At 37.7% G+C, this 15,917-nt stretch overlaps 1 protein-coding gene and 1 long non-coding RNA gene across 5 annotated transcripts in view; both read right to left on the bottom strand.

Annotated features, from left to right (window-relative positions):
* Window positions 1-15,917, bottom strand: part of DCLK1 (doublecortin like kinase 1) — a 231,808-nt gene that overhangs the window by 154,512 nt on the left and 61,379 nt on the right. The gene's annotated exons all lie outside the window — the stretch shown is intronic.
* LOC146768707 (uncharacterized) overlaps window positions 1-15,917 on the bottom strand; it is a 54,743-nt gene that overhangs the window by 1,896 nt on the left and 36,930 nt on the right. Inside the window, exon 1 of the long non-coding RNA XR_014955185.1 lies at window positions 54-15,917. This exon is cut by the window's right edge and continues 36,930 nt beyond it. This is a non-coding gene — a long non-coding RNA (uncharacterized LOC146768707). The remainder of the gene's footprint in view (window positions 1-53) is intronic.

Here is a 15,917-nt window from a genome sequence, read left to right as displayed (position 1 = left end):
TAAAGCGGGCATTCCAAAAAGACCAAAAGAAGAAAAAGTAGGTAAAATCAGACCTCCTGGTTTCTGTTGCAGCTAGTGGTCTATTTTCTGCCCTTCTCCATGTTCAAAAGCAGGAAACAAGACTGTGTCCAGTCTTGGAATTCCCCTCCCCATTTCCATGCCTCCTCCTCTTTTGATCATGCCTTTTGATGTCTACTGAAATTACTCCACTGAAACTCTTTCTTCCTTGTTCTCATCACTTCTCTACACATCACTGTACAAATGGGCTGTAGAAGAGATAAAAGTTAATTTGTATTTCACCAATACCTTTTTTTTAAACAGACAGAAAAGTTTAAAAGTAGATCAGTTATTCATTAAAAAGAAAAGACTCATTATGGTGTAGTACTCATTTTGTAAGAGTTATTTAAACAATTCCAGATATACAGATCAGGAAACAATGCAATGACATTTTTACTTACTCTAGGGTATATATACAAATGAAAATGAAGGCACCACGTGATCTTATGAGGCACAGCTGTAAAGAAACTGAACAAGCCCCAGCAATAAAAAAAGCATCTGCAGCCAACAGGAATCTCATGTTTCACATTTACCCAAACTTTTGTATAGATGATTTTTCAGGGAACAGGACTCAAATTGTTCTCATTTTACTAGGAAAGAAAAGGCTACACAGTCTTGGTATGAAGAGGAAGCTCACGAGTCATTCAGAATAGCGGCAACACAAAAGAAACATGTATTATTTTTTAAACAGGAAAAGTGGAAAAAAGAGTTGTATTAGGGGTCCTAGGCATCACCATCAGAGCAGCAAGAAAGCCTCCCACCAGGCTTCCACAGCCACCACTTCCACTCCTAGTGCAAACTTATGCCATGCTCCTGCCTGCAGTGCCCAACTACCTCCACAGTTTGAAGTACTTGAGAGCTTCTCTCCCAGATAACTCACTGCCCTACCCAGAAAGGTTTCAGGTACTTGATGGCCTTAACAAGAACGTCTTACAGCACAGGGCAGTAACTTTTTTTTGTTTTTGTGAGTCTTGAGGCAGGGTAATGTAGTGCCAGCTGACCTCACTGCAGCAGGGTCCTCTGCTGGCCACCCCTTGCTGAAAAACCTGTCCTGCAAGTGGCACCTTTGTCCTCAGGCTGAAAAATGTGTCTCTCATGGGAAACTATCATCCTCACTACAGAGTTCCTTTGCAGGGATGCTCAGGAAAGCACTCTGATGAACCTTTAAACAGCTAATAGTTAATAGTTAATAGTTTTGAAAGCTGCACATTGTATAAAGAAATATAGGTTTTTATCAACTCTTTTTGCTCTCAATACAAGAGCTCATGCAAAAGTGGGAAATTAAAAGTCAGTATTGATACTGCAGTTCTGCAAAGCATATTGTGAAGAATTATTAACTATCTCTGTGACAAAAAGCACACACCCAGGAGGACCAATCATTCCCATCTGAAGTAACAATAACCTAATGGAAAGTTTTCAATCGCCTCTAAAATACAACATGGAAGTCTTGTGGGGAAAAAAACAAACAAACCAAAAACTCCAAAAGAACAGTCTTATAAATGCAGGTAAATCTTTCTTCTGCATCTCCTAATGTGTTTTTTCCTTACTTAAGTAGTATCAAATGACTGCATTTTCCTATCAATGCTCATCAGGGGAAACACTCCAAGGATATAAACTCACTGGTACTGCATTTCCTGCCTTAAGCAATTGTGTTTTTCCTTCATCCTATGCTAGGATTCCTATGTTAACCAGGTAATACTCCATATGATACTGCTGGGTTTGTCTCTATTTACTGCCAATCCCTGTCTCCCATGCTATACCCCCATTCATTTCCTTACATAACTCAGTCTTTATTAAGAGCACTTGACAACCCCAAGGCAAAAAAAAATTTAGACACATGCTTTCAGAAATACAGGCATTTCTAAAGAGACAGTATCTACAGATTCTCCCGATTTTTTTTTACTTCTATGGCAAATTTAAATGTCTCTAATGTAAGATCCTTTATGTCTGTAACAGAGACCTATGACATCTTGCAAGCTGGTACATTTTGAACATGTCAGCAAAACAGCTTTGTCTCTTGAATCTTGTTAATGGGAATTTTTTTCTACATTCTTTTACTACAGTTCTAATTCTAGTTGAAATTGCTGCAATTACACAAATTCATCCAATGCACTAACAGGCCATCTTTTCTGATTTAACTTTTAAATTACTATTGACTATATTTTTTTGTTTATCATTCTTTCAAAATACCAGTTTATTCCAATGATTTTTTCAAGATGCAGCACATTACCAATTAAAAAAAGAAACTAGCATATTACTTTCATTTATTTCCAAATTTAAAAAGCTCAGTAGTTAAGAATAAAATTCAAATGTAGTCAGACCATATTTTTTAAAAATAAAAAACAAAGACCATTCTTCTACCAGTGACATTACTCTTTGAGCCACCACAAGCAATGTGGCACCCTGCAAGATGCCACAGAGTACACGGCATGCCAAAATCAGATCAACCCTTCTGAATTTCACAGATGGCGCAAGTAGTTTTGTACAGGCAACATACAGTGAAATATCTCTTTGCTTCTTGGAAGGTGATTTATTCTTCCCCAAATGCACACTAATATATTTGACACTTGCATTCTGGCTAACAGACCTAGGCAGGTATGAAATAGAATTTTTATGAGTAGAGGGGTGGCTCACACACATTTTGCAACCAATAAGAACTAGAGAAGAACAGTGGCAATGCTGAACTCTGATACTAAATTTATGGATGGTCACCAAAAGTCCCTCTGCTGAAATGCACTGTATGATCCCGAGGAAATATACTTGAAAAAGTAGATTTAATTTGGTTTTAAAAATTTGGGGAAATAAATTTACACTTTCCGTCATCCCATTGACTTCTACAAATTAAAAAAAAAATATTTGTGCTAGAATTGAACAGAAAAATCCTTTTGCCATTAGAGTATTGACCTTGTATTTCAAAAGCATTCGGCTGCTCTTGTTGAAATGCAAGACAATTGACATATCAGCATGATCCTGGATAATAAAAAGGACTAGATGAAATTAAGTCAAGCTCTATGTTGTGGGTTGACCCTGTCTGGATGTCAGGTGCTTACCAAATTGCTCCATCACTCCCATCCTCAGCTGGGCAGTAGAGAGAAAATATAGGGAGATAAGGGCAGAGAGAGATCACTCATCAATTATTGCCACAGGCAAAACAGGCTTGACTTGGAGAAATTAGTTTCACTAATAACCAAGTAAATCAGAGTAGGATAACGAGGAAAAAAAATAAATCAGAAAACACCAACTCCCTCTTTCTGAGGCTCAACTTCCCTTTCTCTACCTCCTCCTCCCCCAGTAGCACAGAGGGATGGGGAATGGGTGTTCTGGTCAGTTCATCACATGTTGTCTGTGCCACACCTTCCTCCTCAGGGGGAGGACTCCTTACACTCTTCCTCTGCTCCAGGGTTGTGTCACTCCCACAGGAGACAGTCTCCTGTGAACTTCTCCAATGTGAGTCCTTCTTTCAGGCTGCAGTTCTTCACAAACTGCTCCAGTATGGGTCCCATCCATGGAGTACAATCCTTCAGGCTCACACTGCCCCCATGGGTTCTGAGGTCCTGTCATGAGCCTGCTCCAGTGTAAACCTCCCACAGATCTCCTTCAGATACCCATCTGCTCCAAAGTGGGGTCTTCCACTGGTGTAGAAAGATCTCTGCTCTGCTCCGTGGATCTCCATGGGCTGCAGGAGAATTTCTGCTCTGGCACCTGGAGCACCTTCTTCTTACCTTGATGTTTTTCCCACATGTTCTCACTCCTCTCTCTGGATGAAGTTACATACCCTCCTCCCCAGCTTTCTTAACTCTGGTATCCAGAGGCACTACTTTGCTTATGGCTTTGGCCAGGGGCAGGTCCATCCTGGAGTCCACTGGCATTGACTTTTTAGGACATGGAGAAAGCTTCTGGCAGCATTTTACAAAATCCACTCCTGTAGCCCCCTGCTACCAAATACACAGAAACAAAACACACTCCAACATCATAACATTCACCCACTGCTGTACATCAAGTTATCATGTATTTGTGAAAAGACGCACAGCAAAGCACTAAAATTGGGTTGGCACACATTTCAAGACCTTTCCTCAATAATGCAGACAAGCAATTATTCTAGTTGCTTTCCCACTTCTTAGATGGTAAGCCATAATTAACAGATTAAAAGTGGAGGTCACAAATAGTTCTACCTGTAGGCAGAAACTGGGACTGAAGAGATCAGTACAAATTTGGGAAGAGAAGTAAAATTAACCAGATGAAGAACAGTGTTTATATAATTTAAACACATTATCCTGCAGCAGCATTTACTTTAGATGCTGAGGAAGGGAAGATGTAGGAAGGATAAATATTTCATTTGTATCTTCTTTATTAAACGAAACAATGCCAGGTAACTCAAACTAACCCAGTAAAATCAGGTCAAGAAAAGAACAGTTCAATTAACATTTAGGTTTATATATTCCATGTATTTGTCTGAGACAGGTGAGTTTATCCAAGCTTCAGCCAAGAAAAAAGCCTATGGACAGTGGTGTTGATGACAGCACTATGACCTGAGACTATGTTAGGTGCCAGTTGTCATGGTGACATCCCAGTGTCTGTTTTACTGTGGATTTTCACATACTAGGGAAGGTTGAGGAGAATTTTTTAATTCCAGAGATTGTGACAGTTGACAGCAACTATCAGCTAACTGCTTTCAATTGTGGTTTTGTTTGGCTTCAGAAAAAAGAAAAACTAAAATTTTCCAAACTTTAGGTTTGTCGACCTCATTAAAATTATGGAAAACAGTGGCTTTAATAGACAGCCTGAACAAAATCTGGTAAAACTGATACTTTGAACAATGAACATGACATTTGCACAACCTTAAATATAAATTGCAGATGTTGTATTTTAGCAGAAACAATGCAATCAACTTTCAGCAATTCAAACTATGAGGAACAGCCCTTGTGATACCAAACACATTACAAAGCCACGTGCCAGAACAAAACCTGTTTAACTAACTGGGGAAAAAAAAAAAAAGGCAGGAGTTTTAGACAAGAATTACAATTCACAGTGGGTTTTTATTTTATTATAACTCTGGCTTAACTGATGGTTTTTGCTATGCAAAGTTTTCCACAGACAACACTGCAGTTACTGACCCAGCCATGAAGTAATATGTTCTGTCTCACTCTGGACAGCCCTGGAGAAAGCACTCAGGGTTGTACACATCAGTGAAGAGTAGAGGTGAGCACTGTAAAAAACAGTCCTAAATAATCTACCTCCATTATGCTTTATAAAAAATGTGATCTGGTGAGAGAACAGTATTCCTAAATATGACTTGAATGACTTGAGAACAATTTACATCCATTTCACATTACCAGTTCATGGCAAAAAAACCCACATCTAAAAGAAAAGGCAAAAAAAACCCCAAACCTTACAGTTTGAGTACTGAACCAGACATATCCATGCAACCACTGTTTCTATATTATGACAGTATTTTAAATTCTGATATAAATATATTGGAGAGTCTCCAGCCTGTAAAGATTACCTTTTATATACCAAATATTTAACTAGGAAAGAGAAAGACAGATGAACTTATTTATTGAGGAAGTATATGCCATGAAGTTTCCCACATTTTGCCCAGTTCAGTGATTTACCAAAAGAACTACTTTCTGAAAGCAGACACTTTTTCTATTGAATGTCTCTTGATCTTGTAAAGCACAAGGGAAACTGAAAACAAAATGAGACCAGGACTTACAGCACTATTTTTCATTAAAGGCAGGAAGCTGGTTTCACCTTGCCATGAACTTACTTCTCGTTAATGCTCCACAGAACATGTACAAATACTGCTTGAAGCAGTAAACTAAATTAATCAATAGCTTAGTAAAAGTACTTTCTGTGTTCCTAGAATAAACATCAAGATGTGTCAAAGAACAAGTGAAACCATCCAAACCTTCACCTACCTCAGCATCAACTCAAGCCCTTCCATAGAATGAGGAATGTTAATAATAACCCTTGTTTTATAAAGAAGGCACCCAATGCAAACATGCTATCTTGATACATAACTTTTTGAATGCCTCAGAAAAATTTTATTAACCATTTTTATTTGGCTAACAGCATCAAGAAGGCTTGGTTCATCCCTTCCTGCAAACTCATTCTAAATTCAAAAATCCTACAAAAAGATGTAGAGGGTGATGTTTCTGTTGAAAAAAAAAAAAAAACTATAAAAGAGGGAGAAGATAAAATAAAGGATGAGAGTCAGGAATGGTTAGTTATTTTTTTAATTAATATAGAGACCAATAATTTTCTTTTACAAGGCTTTCTTTTTCACTACTTGTTACACTTTCTACTGCAGCTTCAAAGGTGATGTTAATGAAACACTGCTGTAGTGAAAATAATCTAGTTTCTCAACATAGCTGTGGGTATAGAATCTTCTCCTAGTAATCCCAATTCACATAATCTAAGGATCTTCAAAATCTTGAAACCAATCAAACTCCAGGTTTAGCTTAAATTTAATCTTGGCCCAGTCTGAACTTCTGACTTCAAAATCCAAACTAAACTGTATTAGACTTCATTAGTCCAATGTCCAATTCTTTAAGAACTTGCCACCTCAGAGACAAATCCTCTGCAGAGAAAGATCACAGAGGTGAAGGTCTTTGGCTTGGATTACTGTGCTATCTCAAAGAAAAATCCACATTAAAGGCCTTCTTCCAAGTCCCTTATTCCCGTTACCTGCTCACATCCACTTAAATCCTGTTAGCAACTCTGCACAGAATACTTCCTGTTCTGCCTCTCCCCCAGGTTTTCTTCTTTCTTCGATCTTTCATTACACTTGTCTAGTCCTGCAAACATTACTCAAACAACCCCCTCAGACAACGGCTTCCAGCAATTCAGGAAGTTTTAAGGCAAGATTCCTTTTAGAATTAATCATCCCGAGTTCCATATCCTATTAGTATTTTGCTCTAATTAATGCTGCGGTACTGAAATTTGTTTTTAAATAAGGTGTCATTGTATATAGCCTATGTTTCTTTCAAATACTACAAAACTTGCTGTATGCAACTCTCTAAAAGCATTTGATATATTTTTATAGTCTTCCAAAAATACTCATTAGCAGTACAACCTTCCCTCCTCTATATCTTTGCCTCCTACAATAAGCCTGAAGATCTGACGCATCCATTTTAATTGGAACTTCCACTAGTAATTACTCTCTAATAGCACCTTTCAAAATCAATTAAAAATGCTTAGTTCCAGAAAGAAGTCTTAAAACCCTAAGAACTCTACTAGTCAGGCTACAGCTTATGGATTCTTAAAAGATAGTGTTATTTCTGTTGGCCTCAAATTATATTTTTGCTAGGGCAGTCAACAGTGACCAATAGTACAAATGGGTAACATGTCACAAGGTAAAAAGAAAAACATATAGTAGCAGACCCCACATCTTTCATGCATTTGAACAACTAATAGTGTACCAGGACTTTTCTACTTCCACTGTGCACAGAGGTTTTGGATGAATTTGGAGATATCAAAGCCCTAAAACACATTAGTGTCTTAAAATGGATACACAGGAGCAGCTTATGATCAACTACTGCAACTCACTGAGCAACTCGGGGTGCGGCCATGCTCATCACTTTTACAGCTGCAACTGCAGCAGTTCTAAAGTATAAAAGACATAATACCTAGAAAGACATTAATTTAAAACAGTGGCAAAAATGTGACAAGTTGTTGGGATTTTTTAAAACAGAAAATGAAACACATAGACATAATTTAAACATAAAAGATATGAAGTAATGACTACTGTGTAACCTAGGTAACATCACTAACCCCATATCCTCTCCCTTGGGGTTGAGCTATGCTTGGTAACTGCTTTTTAAACTAGACCATGAGGACTGTAAGACTGTCACAAAATGCAACCATCCTTAGCATTTTCTCTAAGCACTATATACATAAATGACTTCTGCTTTTTTTGCCAACAAAAGACTCTGAATATTAGCTTGAAAAGCAGGCAGAAAGTCGCAGCAGAGCTAATCTGAAGTCGTAACAGCTTCCTTTAAAAAAACTGCCCAACAATCATCTTTCCAAGACTCCAAAAATCTAAATCTTACAATTTGACACAGTTTCTATGATATAAGAATAGACTAATCCAGAAAGAAATACCACTATTAAGTGTATATGGAAAATAATTTCAGCAAAGTCCTGAACCCTCAAAGACCTTACAAACCTATCAACAGTGGGAGACTCATCAAAACAACACAAGGGTGATGTAGAAATAGCCCAATCTCTGATACATGTGGATGGAAAAGCTGGATCACATTATTACAGTTCAATATCAACATGTTAATAAGTATCTTTTAATAGGAAAACAAATCCAAAACTAGAATAATAAACCAGCTTTGTAATCAAAAGTTACACTTTTGTTTCTGAGTGGACCTGTTGAAATTATTCTAAAATTCATCCACTGGGTGGTTCAGATTTTTTTTAAGCTTACAAAGCAAAATATTTAAGATGTAGCTTGAAAGATAATCAATTCTTCATAAGTACACCAGAAGCAAGTTACCATATGATTCCTTTACTACACTGGCAAGGGTAATTTAAAGAGTATCAGAAGTCCTCAACAGCAGTTTGCAATTCCAATAAAGTTGCTTGATCTACAATGATCTGATGACAGGCCATTTTTGGAGATCATCCCTAAACATGGACAATTTTCAGCTTCACTCCTATAATTATGTTCCTTCTATGGACTAGAGAAGAACACAGGGAGCATTAATCATGTTTGGAGATATTAGGGTTTCCCAGTAGATATGGTAAAATGAGCAAGCAAAAATGTGTAGAATAGAATAGGAAAAATAGGGTTTTTTTTTTTCAGAGAAGACTTCAGCAAAGAAAAGCAGAGACTCCTGGCACCTGAATGACTCTTTAAATAGGAGAAATAGCATAATCCTGCCACTGAAACTGTTCTGTGACAGAAGTTATTGAAGAAGCTGCTCTGGTATGGATGTTGCTATACTGTACAATATGACCAGACAGGGTTAGCTACAATGTTTACATTCCAAAACAGCATGGTAGCATGGTTTGAACTCACTTGATAAAATCATAATTGTTAATTTTGACTTGTGTTGGATTAGTTAAAACTCATGCCTACAGCTACTTTAAATTCCACAAACAGCTCCCCTTCAGCCTGACAGAAAACTGTTGCTGACTGTTGCCCTGTAACCATAACTTATAACCCAACTTCAGGGCAGAGCACAGCCTCAGGTGCACGGCTGTGCAGTGCTCAGTGTGTCTCTCCTAGATCACAGGAGGGCTGGGTTAAGCCCTGAGCTTTAACAGCCAAAAGGATACCAAGAACGTCTTTTCAGTAAGCAAACATGGCAGGCACAACTCTGAGTACATCTTCTGTGGATGACTGCTGAAGTGGGGCCTTCAGAAAGAACACCCTCCAGGAGGAGAACCAACCATTGCATTTCTCTCTCCATATCTCTGTCACACAAGTCTAATGGTGACAGTCCTACTCCTCTGCCTTCCCAACACCTTCCCAGTGTCTCTGTGCTGAGCCACTTCCTTGGCACCACTTACTTGATTCTTAACAGAGCACATTGCTGTATTTTACTCTCAGGAAAATTAATTGCATCAGTTTGCAATCCCTAACCAAAGGGACCCAGTTATCTTAACCGATTCAGTGGAGGACTAAAAATAGGGATGCAAAATGGTCACCTGGTCGTATTAGTTTTACAAGCCAACAGCTTTATAACAGAATTATGCTTTTTTCACCATAGAGGGATTCCCATTAAGTAACCAAAACCCAATTTTGTCATGCATGCAAAAATTAATGCCTACTGTAAAAAGTGGATTTTAACTCAGTGTTTTGTGCTGTTGTGTAAAACATGCTGAAAAAAAATCCTCAGATTTTTCTCATTGGGAAATGAGGATTTTGTTTAACTAAAACATTTTGTGAGAACATAGGCACTTCATTAATATTTTAAGCAAAAAACAGTGGCAATGTTTTTCAAGTGCTCCATCCACAAATGAGCTTGATACTTTGTCCCAGTTATGCACAAGGCCCTGACGTATTGGAATCTTGCACAGAATGAAAATTCCCCATGAACACGTACTTGAAGCTTGAGTCTGCAAGCAGATGCCACGACCCATTTCAAAGGCTACTTTCATCTATAGCAGAAAAATTCTTCAAAAATATGAACTGAAAAAGTCTTGGAAAAAAATCATCATAAAGATAATTTATCATAAACTCACCACTTCCTCAACAGTAACTTTATTGTCTTTGAAATTAAAAAATTTCCACAACTCATTTGCAGCAAAACTAAAATTTCTTTCAAGAAAATCCACAAAAGTGCATATTTTTTAACAAGTATTGACTCTTCAGTTTCATATATACATAAACAGGATTATTCAGTGAACCTATTGAACCACTCTGAACCACAGAAGCTGAGGGGATAAACACAGGCAAGAACTTACACAACTATGCAATATTCAGAACAAATCATGTGAAGTATTTCATGATAATGAAATATTCTTTAAGTTTATAATTTTCTAAATGTTTCAAATATCAATGTCCAACTTCAGGAAGTCTTTTCTACCTTCCTGTACAAGCTTTTACTTGAATCTATCAGAAGATTTGGTACCAGCAGCATTAGAACCGAGGTGAGGAATGAAGTTCTTTTACTCTTCTTCATTTTGAAACTCTACATGCTCTTAATATTCTAAGCACTACCTCTTCAATTATGCAGATTTTTGGGATTTCTTTTAGGACTAAATCATAATCTATGTACAATTCTTCCAAGATTATTAATTGGGTTTTAATTTACCCTTCATCCAGCAAGGAAGACATTTATATTTCCTAAAATTCCTGAACCTTGTGAAATACACTGTATATTCCACTAGCAAACATTTGTGTAACAAATTGATACAGGAAGATTTTTAAAATACCTTCCATGTACATACATGACAGAAGGAAAGGTTTCTAATCATTGCTGATCTATAATTGTTTATCCATATCTCCAGTTAAGTGGGAAATGTTTTCCCTAAGGAACTTCCCTTTCTCAAATACATATTTGGTACAGTGCAACACACATATCAGAAACATCTCTGAGATTCTGTACTCCTGACTATTGCTCATGATGCTCAGTAACTTAATAGTCTCCAATTCATCCCTTTTGGGTTGAGAAGAAGGATAGGTAAGAGCAGCAAACTCTGTCAACAATATTGTGGAGCAGTACGCAGAGCTGGAGAGCAGGAAATAGCTTTGTGGGAGAAAGATCTGGAGGCTTTCCCTCATCTCCTGTGCTCAGTGTGCTGCTGACAAGTAGGAATTCCTTTCTAGCTGACAAAGAGCTAATCAAGCCAAATTACTGCAAGCTAGAGCTGGATAAATTCAAATTGAAATGTGCAATATATTTCTCAAAAAAGGAAAATACTAAGCTACTTGTAACAACTACCATGGGTTATGGCTGATTTTTCAATCACAAGAAACTTTCTAAATATCAGTTTCTATGCTACAAATGGATGCTATTCAAATACAGCTACAACACTGGGAGCCAAAAATGAGAACATTAAACCTCTTTTTTCTTCTTTACATAGCAGACTGGGGGTAAGTGACCACACCCATGGATAACCTCCCTCATTTTTTAACAGATAATCATTGTGCTCTGCTGCAAAGTCCTCCTATTGGTTCAAAAGACGCTGAAAATAGTACTTATTTTTTACTTCACTGCAGTTTTGAACCAAAGTTGTTACAATAACTCCTCAGCATCTCAACAGCTTTAGGATGCTTATTTGCTTTATTCTATTCCTTCAAGAAAGCAGCCCTAGTTAGTTCAAAACACGACCTACTTGACAGAAATATAGGTCCAGCAAAAGCACCATCAGCAAGTATTGCACCTTTCACAGTGCTATGTGCTGTGCTCACAATGTGCTGTTCCATTATCCAATCTTCTCTTTCCAACACAAAAACAATCCCAGGACAAAAAAACCTCACCACAACAGTGCCTTGACAACAATAGCCATGGACTCTTCATTATTCATTTTCTAGCCTCCAAGTGAACAGATCTAATCAGAAGGACATTGTTTCCATCAGTAAATACCATGTCTCATTTTGATACTCATCCTGATCATTCCTCTTTGGTCAATCTCTGCATTAACCTGACACACTGCTGGCTCACAGCAAATCCTGGATTCTCTGCAGGTGTTGGAAAGGATAGAAGTTAGTGCTTTATGTTTTGCCACTACATTAAGGATATTGTTCAGAAAATATCTTCCCATAGCTTTAAGCACATCTGTATGCTGACACGAGCAGTTGCCTTGGAAACTAAACTGCTCAAAATGTAATAAGGACAGAAGATGTGTCAGCCAACTGCTTCAAAATTGTTCTCATCATTAAACTACACCACTCATCAATCTCTGCAATATTACAGGAGCTGCTGCTAAGTAATTCTATCAATTTGTCTTTGAAAAACAAGAAAGTTCCTTCCAGTAAGGTAGCTTCTATCACTTGCGTATTTATAGGATTTCAGGGTGTGGTTTTTTGGGTAGAGGGGGTTAGATTTAGAAGAAAAACAGCTCAACCCTGGTTATAGCTAATCATTCAGCACTGTGATATCTGTAAGAGAGGAAAACCAGTAATGTTTTTTACTCTCCTCATTCAAGCAAGATGAAGCCACAGCCTTCACTTAAGCATTTCAATGTTGCTGACTGCAGTTCAAGATGTACACACTTAAATAACCGAATGACAGCTGCTGAAGGAAACAGCTTCCGGATTTGTGCATACAGAATACAAAAAAATGAAAAGGACTACTTGCCAGAATCATGGTCTTGCTCCTTCACCTATATAAAGTGTTTCTATAGGTGAAGGACACATTTTTTCATTAGTGATTATAAAAAATATTCTCTGATAAAAATTAGAGTTCAGATGATTGTTTAAAACATACCATGAGGGCAAAAAAAAAAAAAAATTGTAATACAATTGTGGCTTATTTCAACATGGTGACAGTGTCATGCATACAGATTCTGAAACCCAGAACTAACTTATGAAAAGTCATTCCTCTGACTGATGGAAAATCCTTGTAATATTATATGTTTTTAATTACCTGCAATACATCAAACATGCCCTAAGTTTTGAATAAGGGATGCAAAATCCCACATTAACATGCAAGAGAAGAATTTTCAAAAGTTTTTAAGGTTTTCAAGGTCATCCTTGCTAAAAGACATCTTTTTCATGAAAATAAAAATACATTGCCTTCTTAAAAATGTCTGTGTAAGGAGATTTTGCATTAAATTCAGGAGCAGAGTCACTTGTGCCCTTCTTTCAAACACATGCCATGGACCCACAGGCCAGGCAAGGAGGACAACAGAGAAGTAGATTTGACCTTAGGAGAAATTAACCCATATACCATGATACCAGCAGTAGCAGGTAGATGCCATGAGGGCTCACAGGAAGATGTATCCATGTTTTTTCGCTTACTGCTGCTGGGGATTCTTTGTATAAGCTCGCAGTTAAGATGTCATGCTTCAAATAAGAACTGTCTTATCAATGTGTCTCTCAAAGACAATTTATTCTGCCTTCTTGTCTTTCTAAGTACCACTTTGCATCCCCACAGTTCTGGGGAAATCTAGGACAAACCTAAGTGTAATACTTGCTTACTTGTTATCAGTCACTGATTAACAGTTCAAAACAGCAACTTCCTTCCAAATCTACATTGCTTATTCTCCCCCTCACTCGAAGAACAGAGGAAAAATGGTTAAGCACATAATGCTTGGAGCTTGCTTCTAGCTCATCGCCTTTCTTAGGGCTTAGATGACCCTGGATATCCCAGACAACCAGCAGAGCCCCTTTCCCTAATCCACAGTACTACCCTTTGAAAGCAGCTCTCATTCCTCCCCTTTTATGACATGCTCTATCTTAGAAGTGTTCTCTTGAAATTATTTATGTAGCTTAATTCACTAATTATTTCCTACTATGTTCCAAACAATCCTCTTATCTCCCTATCATCAGTCAAAATAATATGTGCAACTGTCACAATTAATAATTCTCTGACACATTTTTCTCTTTTTTTTTAGTACTTTCAGATGCTTAAAGTCAGTCTGCAACAAGAATCTGACCTGTGATGAAGATCCAGAATGATGAGTCAAGCATGTGCTTATGAAATGGCTGGATCACAGTAACTGATTTCAGTATGAGCTTCCTGCTATCTTTCCTGGCTTCCAGCATGGCTGCAAACTTTACCTCAAGGGATGCAGCAGCATCAGCACAAATTCACCTCCAAACCTTTAAGCCCAGAGCTCTCCATGCAATTATTCATACTGAGCTGACAAGATATAAGAAGTGATTTTATCATGCCCTTACATTAGCCCCCAAATGGTCTTTTGTCACAAACAGGGTAGCAGCAAGAGGGATGTTTGAGGAAGGCACAATCTGCCATCTTGACTGCATGTACAGTACAGGTGAAACCTTTCCAGAAAGATGCCTGTGTGGGGGAGGTTGCTGTAAGATGGCATCTTAGCAGGTAACTGCATTGCTTCATGCAAGGTGATACAGATCAATTATTCAAGCATTTTGATACAGGAACTATACAATCTTGAAGACTTGCACTCTACAAAGAAAAGGAGACAGTACAACCATGTGGTAGCCTGCAGGATCAGTGGGCTCTGAAATCTCTTGTTAACGTCAAATACTATTTCGTATGAGCTTGGTTTGATCATAATTATGAAACTTCTCTCTGTAGCACAAGGCAGGCAGAGAAAGCACTGTCCAGGGTCTTTGAGCCTTTGCACCAGTTTTGCAGTCTGTTGTAATGTTGAGAGAAAACTCATCTCTATCTCAGAAACAATAACAAGACTAAGATTTCTGGATGAAGCTAAAGAATGTGACTTAAAAAGTGACTTAGATGAACTTATATTCATACAGTGAGCCAGCATTGCATTTGTACCTCCTCCTACAGAGGTGACTTGTTCTCGCCCTCCTCAGCTCTCCTACTACCCCTAAATAAACAAAAAAAGCCTGCCACCAAAAAGATGGAAATAAGATTCACGCTACTCACTATCAGAGGACCAATAGTCCATTTTAAGCTTTCAGTTCCTATAGAGCTTGCACAAAAACACAACCATAGATTTTAAGATTTGCTTAATATTTTGTTTACTTATGTGGTCCTAGACTAGAGGGTGGAGAAGAATATTTTGTGGGTTGACAGAGAGGGGGTCAGTCAGGTTATTCCTACAGAGTGAAAAAATTAGAACTTAAAAGACTACCCTGTGATTTAAAAAATATATATTACATCAGTCAAGAAAAGTGTTAGCTTATTTTCTGAAGACAGACCATAGTTAATATGGAGGACAGCAGACTTGAAAGGGTAATTCATTGCATCAGTCATATCAGATTATTTTAAGAGGAACTGAATTGCCCTGTGGAAGTAACTCTTATGTCTAAACAATTAGCTTAGACACTGAATTTCAGGCAGTCCTAGATGAAATTAATCACCCCTTCCTTTATTCTCTTCTACTTCTGTATTCCCCTTTGCCTGCTAGAACATAAAGGAAATAAGGCTCTGATAGTAATTCATGTAGAGCTGATACTGCTGTACACTATCCAGTGTCTCAAGTTTCTTATTTATTAACCCCTGGGAGTCTCTAGCCTATAGGGAAACAGTAGGATACTGATATAGTTTGTTTCAATAAAACAATAATCCCAAATCATAAAAGCTCAGAAACTGAAGTTTTTTTAATTCACAGAATATTAACTTACAAGTGCTCTCCCATAACAGAAAATATCACAAAGAAAGGAAAAAACACTCATAACCAGAGACTTCAAATGGAAGTGTCTCTTCAAAGACTGTCAGTCAGTGAAGCAGACCTTTTCAAATGAAGCAAAGTAGCTGAGACAAAACTTCAATTTATCTTGCTGT

Source organism: Lonchura striata, chromosome 1, assembly GCF_050655825.1.
Source record: "Lonchura striata isolate lonStrDom1 chromosome 1, ASM5065582v1, whole genome shotgun sequence".
NCBI classification, from domain to species: domain Eukaryota; kingdom Metazoa; phylum Chordata; class Aves; order Passeriformes; family Estrildidae; genus Lonchura; species Lonchura striata.
This window is presented reverse-complemented; position numbering and strand designations above follow the sequence as displayed.